General features: G+C 38.6%; 1 long non-coding RNA gene across 1 annotated transcript in view; it reads left to right on the plus strand.

The window, feature by feature from the left end:
• Positions 1-1,533: 1,533 nt before the first annotated feature.
• The window catches only part of LOC135312473 (uncharacterized), a 53,583-nt gene continuing 39,621 nt past the window's right edge, over positions 1,534-15,495 (plus strand). Inside the window, exon 1 of the long non-coding RNA XR_010372016.1 lies at positions 1,534-1,727. This is a non-coding gene — a long non-coding RNA (uncharacterized LOC135312473). The remainder of the gene's footprint in view (positions 1,728-15,495) is intronic.

Below are 15,495 nucleotides of genomic sequence, written 5' to 3' on the forward strand. Positions count from 1 at the left end.
CCTTGCTGTAATGTTCTGAGGGGAAACAAAGGGCTTATGTTAGCTATAAGGTACTGTAATATATATTTAACTGGTATAAATTATAAGGTTGTCTCTCCATAAGGGTATAAAATATAAGGTTGTTTCAGAGGGGTCTGAAGTAAAAAATGATTAAAGCACTGTCCAAAGTAGACAAATTCATCAAACAAACTCAGTTATTAAAAGAACACAAACTTATGTATGAATTATTTGGTCCTGCTTAGTTTTACCAAAGGCTGCTAACCATTCCCAGCCCGAGATGAAGGGTAATTTTGTACTGAAGACAGCACCATGGCACATGATGTATTGTAGAATAGACCAGGTAACTTGACTCAGTTTTTTTCCTTGATGCTGTTTCCAGCCAAACTTCCTTAGAGTGGGAGGCATCATTTTCTCTAAAAGTTGGGTTCCTTTTGACTTAATACAGTGTGGGATTTGTATATATCCAAATAACTTCCAGAGATCCTTGCCTCTGTCTCTGTGTGCTGTCCTGAAATGTATCTATTAATGTCCTTCAGTACCAGCAGAGCTCAACGCAGTGGATGCACTGAACAGTCATGGTGCATGACGAGGTTTGTGTATGGGAGGGTCATTGTGGCAGATCTATTTTTGACATTGATCAAAATGTGAAATCATTGTCAGTCAAAGGGAAGTTACAGCATCATTTCTGGGTTTCGGTGGGTCTTAACAGCACCTTCGGAAGCAGAGGCAACAAAGGCTGAAGACTGGAGTGGATGCTGCCAAGTAGTCACACCGATCCAGGGTCTTGGTGCGTCAGGGACCCGCAGCATGGGGGCAATCAGTGGGTTGCCCTGGGACAGGCATAGGGCAATTGACGACCCGAGACAAGACAGAAGCCATTGTTTGTGTAAAGTTCTTGATGAGCCTGGGGTACCAATATTTTAAACAGTTTGTAGCCATCCCAAAACCTATGCTACTTCTTCTAAGCATCAAGAAGATAGTATTTCTGTAATTTGTCACATGCACTAATAATTTTTAGGCTGGAATTAATATGTGACCAAAGTAAAACGGCTCCAAACCTAATCAATTAAACATAAATCCCAAAGTTATACACACAGCATGAAGCACCATAGAATTTGCCAAACTAGCTATCTAAAGTGTAGCTAAAAAGGGTTATGAATATCTAGGGTGAAATTTTGGCTCAGTGAAAAGAGTGGGAATTCTGCCATTGATCTGAACAAGGCTAGAATTTCTCTCTCCTTAGACTTTCTCCCCTGCATCTTTTCATTTTATTAGCCATTCTGCTTGCTGTTTGCATGCATTTTTATTTTACATGGAGAGATTATATTATGTCAGAATATAATATTTCACAATTGGCAAGACACCCCGCATCCTGCAACTGCAGTTGTAGTTGCCCGTAGGGAAGCAGCGAGTGGCTAATAGCCAGCAAACTGCAGTATTGAGGAGGGGTTACAAGGGAAACAGAGTAGCGATGGAGCAGAGGAGGAAAGGGGCCCCTGCCTTGCATTCTTCTTGTGAGAGTCAGGGAGAAGCTGCAGCCATCTGTGCTCTTAGACGCTTCCTTTATGTACTTTGCAATGGTAAAACTGGCTGCTGCAGTGGTCATTCAGGCTCTTTTTTTCCCCAGTCATTATCCAGTGTGAGCTGCAGCAGTTTGAATCTTCCTCCAACCCACTCATTGCATGTGTTAACGGTGGAGCTAGAGAGCCTGCTCCTAAAGCTGAGAGGTAGGTGATCTGTGCTCCTTCTGCTGACATCTTTTACAAGGGATGTTTCACACATGGTGTCTGATACTTCACTGGTGACTGGGGAAACACAGGTAGTAGCTGCATGCAAAAACTACTTGTCTGGATCAAGTCCAGCTTTCTGACTTGGTGGAGAAAGATCCCATCTCTCCTTTTGTCAAATCTTCCAACCCATCCACCCCTATTCTTATTTCTTTACAAGGGAAATGTTGCCTTTAGTAAAAGAAGAAATTCTGTGAAAAATGCGCTTGGTATGTTTACTACTGATGTTTCTTTGCTAGCTTTTGTTAACAGTTTCAGGAAAGATTTCTCTGAGTACAGAAGGCTTTCAGGAGGCAGGCCAGCCCTCCAAAGGCACGGGCTAGAATGCTTTGTGCACCCCTTCGCTCACAGCTGTGGTCCCAACAAAGCTGCAGTCCTCTGTGGCATTCCACTGTATCGTGTTATATTTCCAGTCCTTCTGGAATGCTCTTTTTCCATATACTTTATCCAGAGTTTGGTCATATATTATCTGCCTGACAACTCGACACCTATAAAAATTTATGAATTTGTATTAAAACCAATACTTGATTATGTCAGTGTTTATGAGGCTTCCCATGAGCCCTATATTCTTCAGTTGAATCTAGCTATAGCCCCTCATAATAATAATAAAACAGGCCATATTTCACCATTTCTCTGTTAACATGACTCACTGCTAGCAATTACAGTAGCTACCAGCTCACACTTTCGTTGATTTTAAGGATTTGCTGCCTTGTAAGGGTCTTTGCTGATCTAAACACACATAGACATATATTCAGTGGGCCTCCTTAACTGGGCTAGAAATAGCTGTGGGTGCATTTTTCAGCTTTCAGAGAACCATGTCTATCTACAATTATTCATGCAGAAGTGTGTAGTGACTCATAATGAATGCGTAATTGTGGGTTTATGTACTGATAATAAGAAAAAATTGACATTACTAGGTCCAATGTGTTTGCAAATGCTCTGGATATGGAGACCGACAGAAAAATACAGAAGAAAAAGCAAATATGCTTCTTCCTCCCGTGGTAACCCTCTTATTTCCATCCCTTACTTGTCTGGATCAGCCTTAAGTACTTCATTCTGGGGCTTGATAGAGAACGTGTGTGGAGTGCCAGCTGCAGCCCATACACTTAAGCAATATATGAGTCGTCTTCTGGCTTCTGCAAAGGAGGGTGTTTCACCTAAAGTTAATATTTTACAGTCTGGTTTTGGTATTGTGCAATTCTCCTATCTTCATTATCCTGTTTGTAAAGTCAAGCCAATGCATACAGTGAGACCATAAAGGAGAAGTAAGAATCTGGCATTTTAAATTAGAAGTCAGTGAGTCTGGGGGATTTCTAAGCTTTAATGCTATCAATGGTAACATACTGCTGCTGTTAGGCTAACCATAGGCTGTACAACATGCTTGCAATATAAAGATTCTTGCATCCTAGGAATGATAAAGTTCTTTTGAAAAATGAATCAGGGAAATAACTTTTTATATAGATAAATACATACATATAAAATATACATCTATAGTATCTTAATTCAGGGCAACCTAATTACTAGAGAGGAAGAACATGGAGGGGCACAAACAGTATATGTGAAACACAGGAGCAAATATCTTTTAATTTCCATTTCTTTACTTCCTGTAACACATAACTATAGTATTTCTGTAATATGAGAACTCCACAGGGATAATTTTTGCTGGTTTGAAGGATGAACTTGATAGAAGTTGGCTCCAGAATTTATAGCTGTACATAAATTTAAAGCTCTTAGCAATGAATATGTAACATGCACACAACTTTTAGCCACAGTTATATAGCATTGTAACATATTTTATGGAGATGTAGAACTATGATGATTCTTGAACTTTTTAGTTCCTTCTGTATCAGATTGTATCTCCAGAAAAAGAGCAGATGACTTATGCCCAAGTTTAAATGATTTTGAATTTTTAAATTTAACAGATATAGGTAACACCAGTACTACTCCCCAGAGATTTTTTTCATGTCTCAAAAGACCTCGTACGACATAATTGTCTCAAGATAGTGCTGTAAAAACCCATCAGGATGATAGGTCATACTTTTCCAAGTCAGATTAAATTCCACTCTTATAGAAAGCATTTATTGAATTTGAAAACCTTGAGATTGCTGGCAACAGAAGTATGATGCATTTTGGAAAGTCCTGCAGGACGTATCTCCGTAGCCTATACAAAAAGCAGGATTTAGAAAATGGAGCAGACCATAGAAACTGGGAGACCATTCTATGGGTATAGAAAACCCTATCATTCATAGAAGCTCCAGTGTTCTAGAGCAATTCTATAAACCTCTTCTGATACTTGTGCCAAAAATGTGGGCAATGAAAGATCAATGTTTTTGAAAATGATAAAGATAAGTAATTCAAAAGTTGGGTTCTAGATTCACAAAAGCAGTTAAAAATCACATAGGTCAGGAGAAGGTGGTGGTTGCTTCTTTACATCTATTGCAGTAGAATAATTAGACAACCTTCTTCTTTTATTCAAAGCAGAGTTTGGAATCTGTATCGTCCATTTTGAAATAATATTTCCTAACTGGTCTGGTGGTCAGGATGTTGTAGTCAAATTTCTACTTTAAAGATTTAAAGAAACTGTATGCACATTTTCCTCACCTACGTAGTACTCTGACTACTGAGTAGAGAATATTAAAATGCCAGGGTTATTTATTTCTCTTCCTTATCCTTGTGAATGTGATTGATCGATTGTGAGTCTTGCCTTTTAATTCTTTTGAAAGTTTTCTCAGCGTGATGAAATTCTTACCCACAGTTCCTATGGTGTGGATATGGGAAGAGGTGGTGGCATTCACTCATACAGATGTATACATCAGAGCTGAAATATAGCACACTCCAGCTTGTGCCCTCACTCTCTTTCTGCTTCTCTTCCTCCTGCAGTTAAAGTCAAGACAGTTTCTGCATGGCTGTGTGAAGGTCTTAAGGGATGTTTGGATGACTGTGCAAAGCTGACTTGTAGTCTAGCTATATAATTAGCAAATACACAATTTACTTCACTAACATAAATCATGTTCCATCATAGAAAGAAATAATCAAGTTCGTAATCATTAAATTTTATAAAATATAAGGAACTAATTTCAAGGTCAATCTAGAAATGGCCTTCCTTATAATTATTTTGCTATTACAGACTTACTTTACTTTTATTGCACTATAACGGTTAACTAGAGACAATGGCAATTTACAATGTGATCCTATTTCCTTATTTAAAAACTAGAAAAATCAGTATTAGGCACTATGCTTTCTATTTGCTAGTAAGAGCTTGTAACATCTCCACCTTGTGGTTGTTTCTCTGAGTAACGAGCCTAGAGTGCTGCATCTCAAATGGTAGGTTATTTTGGCTCTGGGACTCCGGGTTATCTGAACACAAATATCACACATGAAGGAATTTTAGCTAAGAGATTCATGTATTAAAAATGCCTGTTGTACTGACTTCAGATTACAATCAGTTCCTTTTTCATGCTTTTATCAGACATTCTTAAAATTTTATATTTTAGACAACATCAGTAATTAAAGTCTTGAAGTCAGGGGTAAGTGGCTAAAGAACACTAAACATATAGAATGACTGAAACTGTCCAATTTGAAAAGAAGTGTTTTTTACGTAAAAAATGCCATCAAATCAAATAATAAGGTGACCCAAGAGTTGGGTCAAGAAGATGAATTCTGTTTTACATATCAAAATATTTACAGGTATCCTCATATTTGATGAAAAGAATGCACATTACACACAAAAATATTCTGTATGTCGAGTGGGAAAGTGTTACTGTCTCTGTCTCACAAGGGGAAAGCTAAATGAAGAGAGAAAGTGCCATTTCACAAGGTCACGGAGAGAGACAATGATGGAAAACAAGAGTAACCCAGACTTTCTGTTTTACAGTCCCTGGTTTTACTGTTAGATCTGCCATCTATCATCTTGATTTGCTATAGTAATAACATCAGAAAATTGTCTCCTTAGCTCTAAGAAACCTCAGATCACAGGTATTAACTCAGCACTAGTTGCAGAAGTTGAGCTGCTTTCTTTTTTTACTTTTTCAATTTACAAATATAAGAAAAATGTTCCATGATATTTCTGGTAATTCCCTCATCACAATCAGCCAGAAAAATTACAACATAAGCTCTTTTGTGGTATTTTGTCATTTCCTGCACACACCAGAATTTTAAACTGCCAGGATAGGCAAATAAATAAGTGTAATTATGTTATCTAGGCTTTCTAAAATGTCAGAAATACTTCAGCTTGGTATTTTAGATGAAGGTGTCCCCACCTCGTTTCCAAGTTCCAGTTCTCATTGTAAGCATGATTTTATTTTCTCTTTATTTATTATTTACAGCTACTTCACCTTTCTCCGTAGAAATCTTTCCTGGTTTTATTGTAGTCATTGTAACTTCCTCTATATCGTATCATTTGCGAAAAGCTATTCAGGAGCCTTTTGTAATGCATCATATAAAGGGAATATGAGAAAGTAATCTGACATAATATCATGACTATAAGCAGCATCATTCTTTTTCCATTTGTAGAGATACTTTACATCCAGAAAAGCTGCATCAGCTCTGGTCATTGACCTTCTATCTTTTGGAGGGGTTGGGGGGTTGTCCTTCTCACCGCACTAAAAGTTACTGCTCTTAGTGAACTAGTGATTTTAGTGAACTAGTGATTTTAGTGAACATACTGAACATTTCTTTAAAGAAAAAGTGCAGGTCCTGTAATTGCTGAGGTAGGATCTGAGGCCCAGGATGCCCCTTCACCCTCTGCTGATGTTTCTTTCTGTCTCTGTGACTCATCCTGAGACAGACAGTGGTACCCAAAGTGCCCTTTCTGTTCCCCATTCCTACTGGGCTCTGTCCAGTCCCTGAACTGAGAGGAACCATGAGCAAAACCATGAGTGAGAATGAGTACTTGCCTATTAGTAGAAAAAATTAGACTTTTTTTTTTTTTCCTATCAGAGCTGTTTTCTGTCCTCAGTGTCCCATTGAATATTTACCCAAAGAAGGTCTAAACTAGGAGAGCTCAAAGGCTCAGATACATCTCTTCTAGCTCCAGACACCACAGGTAGCGACAAAACTACCTCTAGTCAAAAGACTAGAAATTGAGTTTTTTATTTTTTTCCCTATCTGAATAGCCTTCTGTAGGCACGAAAGCTTACATGGTATGATTCTTTGTGGCAGCCTTGCGAAAGCATCAGTTTGGGTACAACTGTGGTTGTATACTCGGAGAGCTGATAACAAAAAAAGGTATTTTATTCTCCTGTCAGAAGTGACTTGTCCCAGTGAGTGTGAATAAGATTTTGAATAGCTAAAAAATGCTCAATAATGACAGTCCAAATTAGTCCAAAGTGTTAGAAGAAATGGCACTCCATAGGGAATGAGACTGCAAAAGATGAAGTCTTCGAGAGCTTTTGTTAGATTCAGAGATCAGCTGAGATAAATCTCACAGAGGAGGAAAGGAAGAGGTTTTGACAACAATAGCAAGGGGTATATCATGTGCATATGTAGTCTGAGCAGGAGGTAGAGTTTTGAGGTGGGGAAGAAAGCTGGAATGAGAAGTTGCAGAGGTGGTGGATGATGAGGAAAAGTGGTGAGTGTGGCCAAACATGGAACAGATTAACCTAGCTAAATATAGATGTCTTCACTGTAGGTGTCGATATCTGAGCTAGTCATCCCAACCTCATTCATGGGGCATTCTAAAGAGATTACTCAGAGAGGATGTATTCTTCGCTCATAACTTCACACAATTGCTTTCTAGTTGTCAGCATGTGAACTGGTCATTGACTTTACAGTCAGTACAGAAGAGGAAGCATTCTGAATGCATGGTTAGTGCTCCCATGAAGTAGCCATGTAAAATAAATCATGGGCAAATTATTCTAAAGTTTCTCTTTTCTTTATTGACTACAAAGAGAATGCAGATTGATAGCTCAGATGCAACATCTGAAGAGTGGTCTGTGATTTAGGCTAGAGAAACCATGTTCTGCACAACTAATCTCTGGAGGATCCAAATTATGCTCTTTTCTCACCAGTGAAAAAGACCTAGAACTTGCTGAAGGACTTCAACTCCAGAGCTGCAGTGCCACCTGCCCTGGCTGCCCTTCTCCCCTGGTGCTGGCTGCGTAGCATGGTGTAACCCCAACGCTGGTGTTCAGAGCTGTCCAGACCATTCAATAGTCTTAAGGTTCGGTACTGATGATAGGAGACTGAGCTCAGTGACACAGTCTGATTTCTGAAACAGAATACCCCAAATAGAAAATGTGGTTCTGGTGTGTGTTCCTTCATGTGCAGTACAGTTTTCATCACCATGTGGTGACTAAGCCATACTGCCCTGTTTCGCTGGTATGATTTCAGAATGCTACTGTATTAAATAACCGTGGAGCTTTGAAGAGCAGATCAGTTGAGGGATGGGTGGGCAAACTTTAAAAGGCTTAAAAAGTGTGCTCAAATAACACATTCAGATGCTTATTGGGAAATAATTGGTTGGGAAATCAAGCTTCAGTGCCTCCTCGTCTCAGACTTTTGCAATGCTGAAGGAAAACCACACCTTTCAGACTTGTGCTCTGCCGAAGTTCAGTGAGGCTCCAAAGAGTTTTTGAAATGTTAAACTTTTCAGCATTTTTTCTGAGAGAGAAAGTTTTGCCCTGTTCTGTTTGAAGAAGTCTGCCTGTGACTAATTAAAAGCAGCATGTAGCACACGTTGCAACAGTGCCATTGTTGCCGAACCCGCTAGGAACACCCTGAAGACCACAGGCATTTGCCTACTGTGGGCTCCGGCGGGCGAGGGCTAGTGGCAATGGTCCCATGAACAAGAACGCCCCAGCAGCCCTGACTCAGGCAGGACTGCCGACGAAGCCAGCTGGAGCCGTGCCTCAGCGAGGGCTGCGGGGTTTGGCCCTGAACACTTCCAAACAGGACGGATGCTTCAGCCCAGGAAACACAGTTCGCAACAGGCTGTCGCCCCCAGATCTGCTTGGTGTAAGTGGTATGCGGATACCACGTTAATCTACTGCCACAGGGTAGAATAAAGTTGACAGTACTGCCAACTGTACTTGCTTAGCCAAACCTCACTCAAGTCTTACTCATCCTGTAGACTGAGAAATGCTTATAATGGTCAAAATCTAAAATGTTTATTTTTAATCAGTGAAAGCATCTTCATTAGGTTTTAGGGAGTCATGGGCTGCGTGTACGTACGCACAAAATTCTATTACCCAGAGCATGAGCTAAGGAAATAAGAAAAGTCAACTCTGTGGTATTCAGAATGATCTGATGGAGAGCACAAAGGCATATAGCTTGTTCTCTGACTCCATTCAGCTGTCTGTAAAGTAGTAATAGCAGCATTTCCCTTCCAAGCTGTTCTAAGGTTTAGCTGGTCACCTACTATAGCACAATTTGCAATACCCATGGTGGGCAATATTAACTGGGGTAAAGCAATATCACTACAAAAATTTGAAAGCAGACTTTTTCTTTGCAGTTGAAGGAATGTTCTACTTAAAGCAATTGTAGTGTGACATGCAACTGCACTGATTATGGAGATATAGATCGGTTATCCTAGTTTTTACTGAAAGCCACGCCCTGCAGCAAAGAAAACACAAATACTGTTTTTTGACATTTACTTAAATTCGTACTTCATCTGCTAGAATACATATTTGGAAGTAATTCAATAAACCCATGAAGTTCAGAATTTGAAATTTTCTGAAACGGGATTTTTATACAGATGATTCTAGGAGTCCAAAACAAAACAATGTTCCTTTTGTAATTAAGCAGAGCAGCTATTTATACTGCTGGCTGCAGGCTGCATTCCAGTACAAAGTGCACTCATGGCATCAATTTAAAGGGCATATGTTGAAGGCAAACACACAAAAGTGGTTTGGAAATAGGTATGGAGTAAAAGTTTCTGGAGTGTCTAAGTCTGTTCAAGGAGTAAGACTTCAAGGACGCTTAGCTGACTTTGAAAGTTTTACCCAGGCTTACCAGAAACAGAAAATGACTTAAAGTTGGCTGCAATCCTCTGTAGCTGCAGAAAATTCCACACATTTGGGATAGGTTTTATCCCAGTTACTCCAGATATACGTGCCCTTATTCCTGTGTTAGAAGGAGGTCCAATTTGATTTAAAAGATTTGCTTTGACTTCAACAGCAGCAGGATTAAGTCCTGAATCATTCATTGGTAGAAGACTCAGAAATTTCTTTACCCCTTTTAATGTGAATATTTTTCTTGCAAATTTTAGCTTCCATACTTACTCCTTTTTAGGTATGTAAGGTGCATTATTAAAAAAGCTTATCTTTAGGAGAGCAAGGCATTTTTGCTCTAACATTTCCAATTTCCACCAGCCTAAAGAGGAAAAAGGCTAAATCTGCCCTCGAGTACATACATTTTACTGCATAGCTGAAACCAAATTCTGCATGGAAACATTTTATCAAGTACCTTATTATTCTACACATTCCTGGAGGACCTGCAAAGGAGGAGCTTGTCAGCTAAATTGAAAACATACTAATAAAGTTAAAAAGTTAATGGGAGACGTTTGCAATTTCCCAATAATTTTCCTAGTGACTTAAACTCGAAATAACTGTGTATACTTCTGCTACTGTTTTCCTTACATCTTTGTATCAAATGACATGCAGAAGAATTAGTGCCGGATATCTACCATTTGTCGCACACCTATCAAATTATAGTTTTGCTAGGCAAACTTACAGTTCAGGTGGCCAGATCTCTGTTTGTCTGGGAGGCTATTTTCAATTACTTATAAGTAATAATGTGTGTTTTATAACTCAAACCACTTGTATAAATAGAGCTTAAAACCTTGTGACTGAGGCAATAAAATAGAAGCAAAGGTTTAGCTGTTGTAACCTACTATGCAGTCCATTTAAGGGCAGTGGCTGAAATATAGTTCCAGAGTCTGGGCCATTTTTGTGCTAACTAGACAATATAAAAATAGGGATTTTTTTTCCTGTAATTAGGATGATTAAAGTGGTTGTAATGATTGCTGTTTCTTTCAGTGAGCCTTCGTTAGTTACTGTGAACCAAGACACTTTCACATGCTCTGCTAAAGGGTATGGCTGACAGTGTTACCTTTGCCTTCTATCTCCAGGCTTGCAAAAGGGTGCCATTTAAATACACAATTTTTATTTAAGGCTACACAGAAGGATAAATCTGTGGGACTCGGTTAATTCTGTCTCATGTTCTTCTGTGTCTTGTCTCCACCTCTCCATTTACTATGACTAGATTGTCGTATCTGAGTATCACATGGCCAGTCATGTATTTATACCAACTAATGCTGCATATCACTGGCATCCTGATTGAAAGGTCAAAAGAGAAATAGTTTTGTTGGACTGACTAGCTGTTTCAAAGGATATCTTTTGTTTTTCTTTTCCATTCCCTTCAGAATAAAATTTTCTGTTCAGGCACCTATTTTATAAAATTTGTGTATTTGCTAGATCTTTTTCACCTTAGGAAAAAAATTAAAATGACATCTTATTCCTTTCTTTTACCTGTCTCCAAGACTCCAAGAACATTCCTCTGCATTCTTGCCTCTACTGATAACATCTTTTCTAGCTGCTAAAGAGCTGACAGCATATTACAGGGGTTGCACAGTGCTGAGCCCTCCCCATTTAGATTTGGCCTGAATGCCAAAAATTTGACCTTTTCTGTATTTAATATGGCTTAGAAGAGGCATCTTTCCAAGTCTTAATATAATCTACTGCTGAACCTTCTCATCCTCCTCCACTTCCCCTCCCCTTCAATCTTCTAGAACTCCTAGTTCAATGTATGGGATATGGACACCCTACATTGCCTGGCATATCCTTTTACTTATATCCAGGGGATTCAGGAATTCTTTTGAATTCCTTAAGTGCTGCTGTATTTGTACTACTAGTCAGATTCCTTTATCAGTTTCTGATATCGGTCTCTGTTTATCTTTAAGGATTTAATAGTCTGTTAGTGTGAGTGGCTCATTTCTTTCCCACACAACCTTTTCTTGACCTGTCAACTTTTGCCCATGAGCTCTTTTGAGAGAAATTCTTTGAATAAGGACTTGGCCTTCTCATAAACAATATAGAATAGATGCAGGAACATACAATATAGTTTAACATTTTAACTTCTCTTCGCTATGAATGGGTACATATAATAATATCCCAGGCCAACTACCTTACTTCTGCTATGTTTATTTCAATATTTTATATACAAGAGTGTTCAAAACAGGCAAAATTGAATTATGTTTTATGATCTGGATCGTTTCTGAAACATAGAGGTGACCCATGAAAAGGCAAAACAGTTTGAATAGCTGCCTTTGGATTTGGTCAGATTTTGCAGTTGTACTAGATGATCATTGCAGGTCCCTTCCAACAGAAATGTTCTTTCCTTTCCTTTCCTTTCCTTGACCTTCCTTGCCTTGCCTTGCCTTGCCTTATCTTTCCTTGCCTTTCCTTGCCTTGCCCTTTCTAGATATGACTAGATATAAGTTGCCATTTTTGGCTGTATACAAGGTGGATGATACACTAATTGGCTTGCTAAGCTTTTTTTTTCAAGCTATGAAATCAAATTAAAATAAAGTTCTAGAACAGTTCTGAAAATTGGCATGTACCATAGAAATTTTTGTAAATAGCTTCTATTTATCATTTAGCACATGACTGACTTTGTCTTCACAGTTGCAATGTATTCACAATGATGTTTGCTGCTTACCTGAATGCCAAATTGATGCCTATTTTAAAAGCAGAATCTGGTTCTCATCTTGAAGAACAGTTCCTATAATATTCCTTTATAAAATCCTAGCTCAGAGTGGACCAAATGTTATAACTTTTACAGCTTTTATCCCACAGTCTTCTACCTGATTTGCCACCCATCCTGGGAACTGAGAAAAGTGGTTTCGTAAGCCAACAAAACAGAGCCATGTCCTGGGCCAGCTTGCTTCAAACAGCTGTCCCCCGTGAAACAAAATACTTAGATAATGCTTTCAGATATACTTTTCTAAATATCAAGATGCAGTTCTCAAAAGTCAATCCCATTAAAACTTATTCTTTTGAGCCAAACCCAAACCATGGCAGTACTGGGAGTGTACTTTCAACCAAACAGCACCAAGCCTATTCTTATTCTCCACAGGGTTTTGGAAAACTCCCTGATAAAGGCAGGAACACAGCCCATGGGAAAACCATGCCAAGCAGATGCTAGGATGTAATTTCTGTTGAGAAGTCCTATGGCCCCCAGAGATTAGTTCCTCATTCACTCAGCATATTCAACCTTCCTGATGGAACAAGCAAATATAATACAATGGAAGGGTTCTGCCCTTCTCTTTGTACACAGTGTAAGTTTGCCCTATTAAATCCTGAAAAAGAGACCCCTTCTCAAGCACAAAGACAGTCAAGGGGAAAGACATCCCTTATTTTAAATTACTGTATTATGCTTCAATTTAAAATGGCAGAGATTTTGGGGACTTCAAGCTGGTTAAAACTGGGGAATGTAACACAGTGGAGCTTCACTCTTTCAAATTTTCTTTTCATTGTTACCTTCACATATCTTTTTCTCTTCCATATCCTCCTTTTCTCACTCCACCTATTTGCCTTCTTGTAAGGCTGATCAAAAAAAATCACTTTCCAGCTAACATGGAGTGATCATCCCATGCCAGCCTCTGCCAGTGTTACATCAGTAAAATTCCAACAGCATGGGATAAACTTTCCAAAGAAAATTCTGTTTTGCAATCTGTAAAACTCACAAAATTAATTTAGCAGATGGAGAATACAGCCTTGTGTGTTCCACTGACAGTGGACTGCTGTAAGGTCAGCAGTTACCTTTAGATTAACAGCCAAGAAATGTATAAGCACTCATGGATGAGTCCACATGTGATGATTCAGAATTCGTACTAGGCATTATCAACACATTTCAGGTGTATTTCTCTTTCAGCTAGCATCAGGGTCTGTTCTTTCTAAACAAGGAGAGCAGGAAGTAGGGAGGGAAAACTCAGTTCTAGCTGTAAATTCTACCTTTCTAATCCCACTGACCCATGATTATTCTTTCATGCTGGGCAGATACATTACTTTTGAATTGTGTCCATCATATGATTAAAACCTATGGAAGGGCTGTTGCAGTCCAAAAATACTGAAAAAAAGGACAATAGATATTTCCACTGTCTTTACACTAAAAAGCAAGGTCTTGTGCTAGTTAAACTCTGATGCAACGTTTGGATTTAATTACAGTAGGCCAAATTCTGCCCTCAGATACACCAGTCAACTTGGGTAAGACTTGGCATGGAGGGGACATTTTCAAATCTAGTACCATGGTATTTTTATAATACCATGCCAAATAGGGCATATTATATTTTTAGAAACTTTCTCATTTATAATAATAAAATGCTCTTCAAGATGATTCATATTAAAAGAAACAATTATTTTGGCTTACAGGCCATATTTGTAACTATGTGTTGACACTTATTTGGATGCAATTCAGCAGCATGTAAATTCAGAACATGGATGTATGCCAGTGGCAGGGATGAAGAAAAATCTCAACGAAGTGTGCTGTTACTCAGTAGCTGTTGCTGTTTCCTTTGCCTGCTAGCTCAGAGCTCCCTATAGTTTCACAGAGATGAAGAACTGGAAAGGGCCTCTAGAGGTCATCTGGTCTATACTTCTGCAGAAGGACAAATTCAAACTGACAAGGACAGACATCTGTCATCGATGGTTTAATATTGAAAACATTTTAAAACGGCAATTTCCATGCCCTCCCAATTTCTTCAGTATTTTTGCAGATAGACAAGCTTTGCCTAATGGATATTTTGAATGGCTTTTGACACAGATTAAGCAGATTTCTTCTTTTTCTTTCCACTGTGGTCAGGAGGAACAGCTGAGCATGTGCTATCTCTCACTGGAAAGTTGTCAGTATACTGCCATTCAATCTCCTCTTTTAGAAGAGACATGGTAGAGAACCTTCAGCTTTTCCATCTCATTTATGTCCACATTAAACCCTCTCTATACTTGCTGCTCTCCTTGGGGTCCTTCCCCAGTTATCTCCATCTCTTTCAGTTGCACTGCCAAAAGCACCAGCTCAGATCTGACCATCAGTGAGGAGGGTATGATAATCATAGGTTGCATATAACTTTTCTCAGTTTGCAGTAGCTTCACGTTGTTGACTCACATTTAATCCATAATCCACCATGAACCTCATGTGGAACTACGTGTACTAATTGTTTTCTTCAGATTTTAGACCCTTTCTCCATCTTGTCAAGACCCTTTGAATTCTAATTCAGTCCTTCAAAAGGATTTGTGACACCCTTCAGGTTATGGTACTCCAGTCCATTATCCAAAACATTAACTTTTACAGAAAACCGGACCTAGGTAGATAATGCTTGAGTGGTTCCATATTTTTAAGAGTGAACAATGGCTAATTACTATTTAAAAGTAATATTTCAGTCATCTATGCAATATGACATTTCATTATAATATGTTTTCATTTATTTAATATATCATCAAAAGCCTTTCTAAGGACATATTTATTCTGTGTTTTTCTCGTAACCGGCAAAAAAACAAATTATTTCTTTCATTGAGTGGATGCATCATTTCCAAGACAAAATTTAAAAAGCTCTATACTTTAGGTGCATGATCCTAAGAAATAATGTTGTTAAATCAAAACTGTTACTGCTTATACTTTGTTAACTTGAGTACAGGCAGTCTATATATTAACATGGGTGAAAAATTATTACAGTTATTAAGCTGTAAATCACTGGTGTAATATGTTATTCCTTGTT

The sequence above is a fragment of the Phalacrocorax carbo genome, chromosome 3 (assembly GCF_963921805.1).
Source record: "Phalacrocorax carbo chromosome 3, bPhaCar2.1, whole genome shotgun sequence".
NCBI lineage: Eukaryota > Metazoa > Chordata > Aves > Suliformes > Phalacrocoracidae > Phalacrocorax > Phalacrocorax carbo.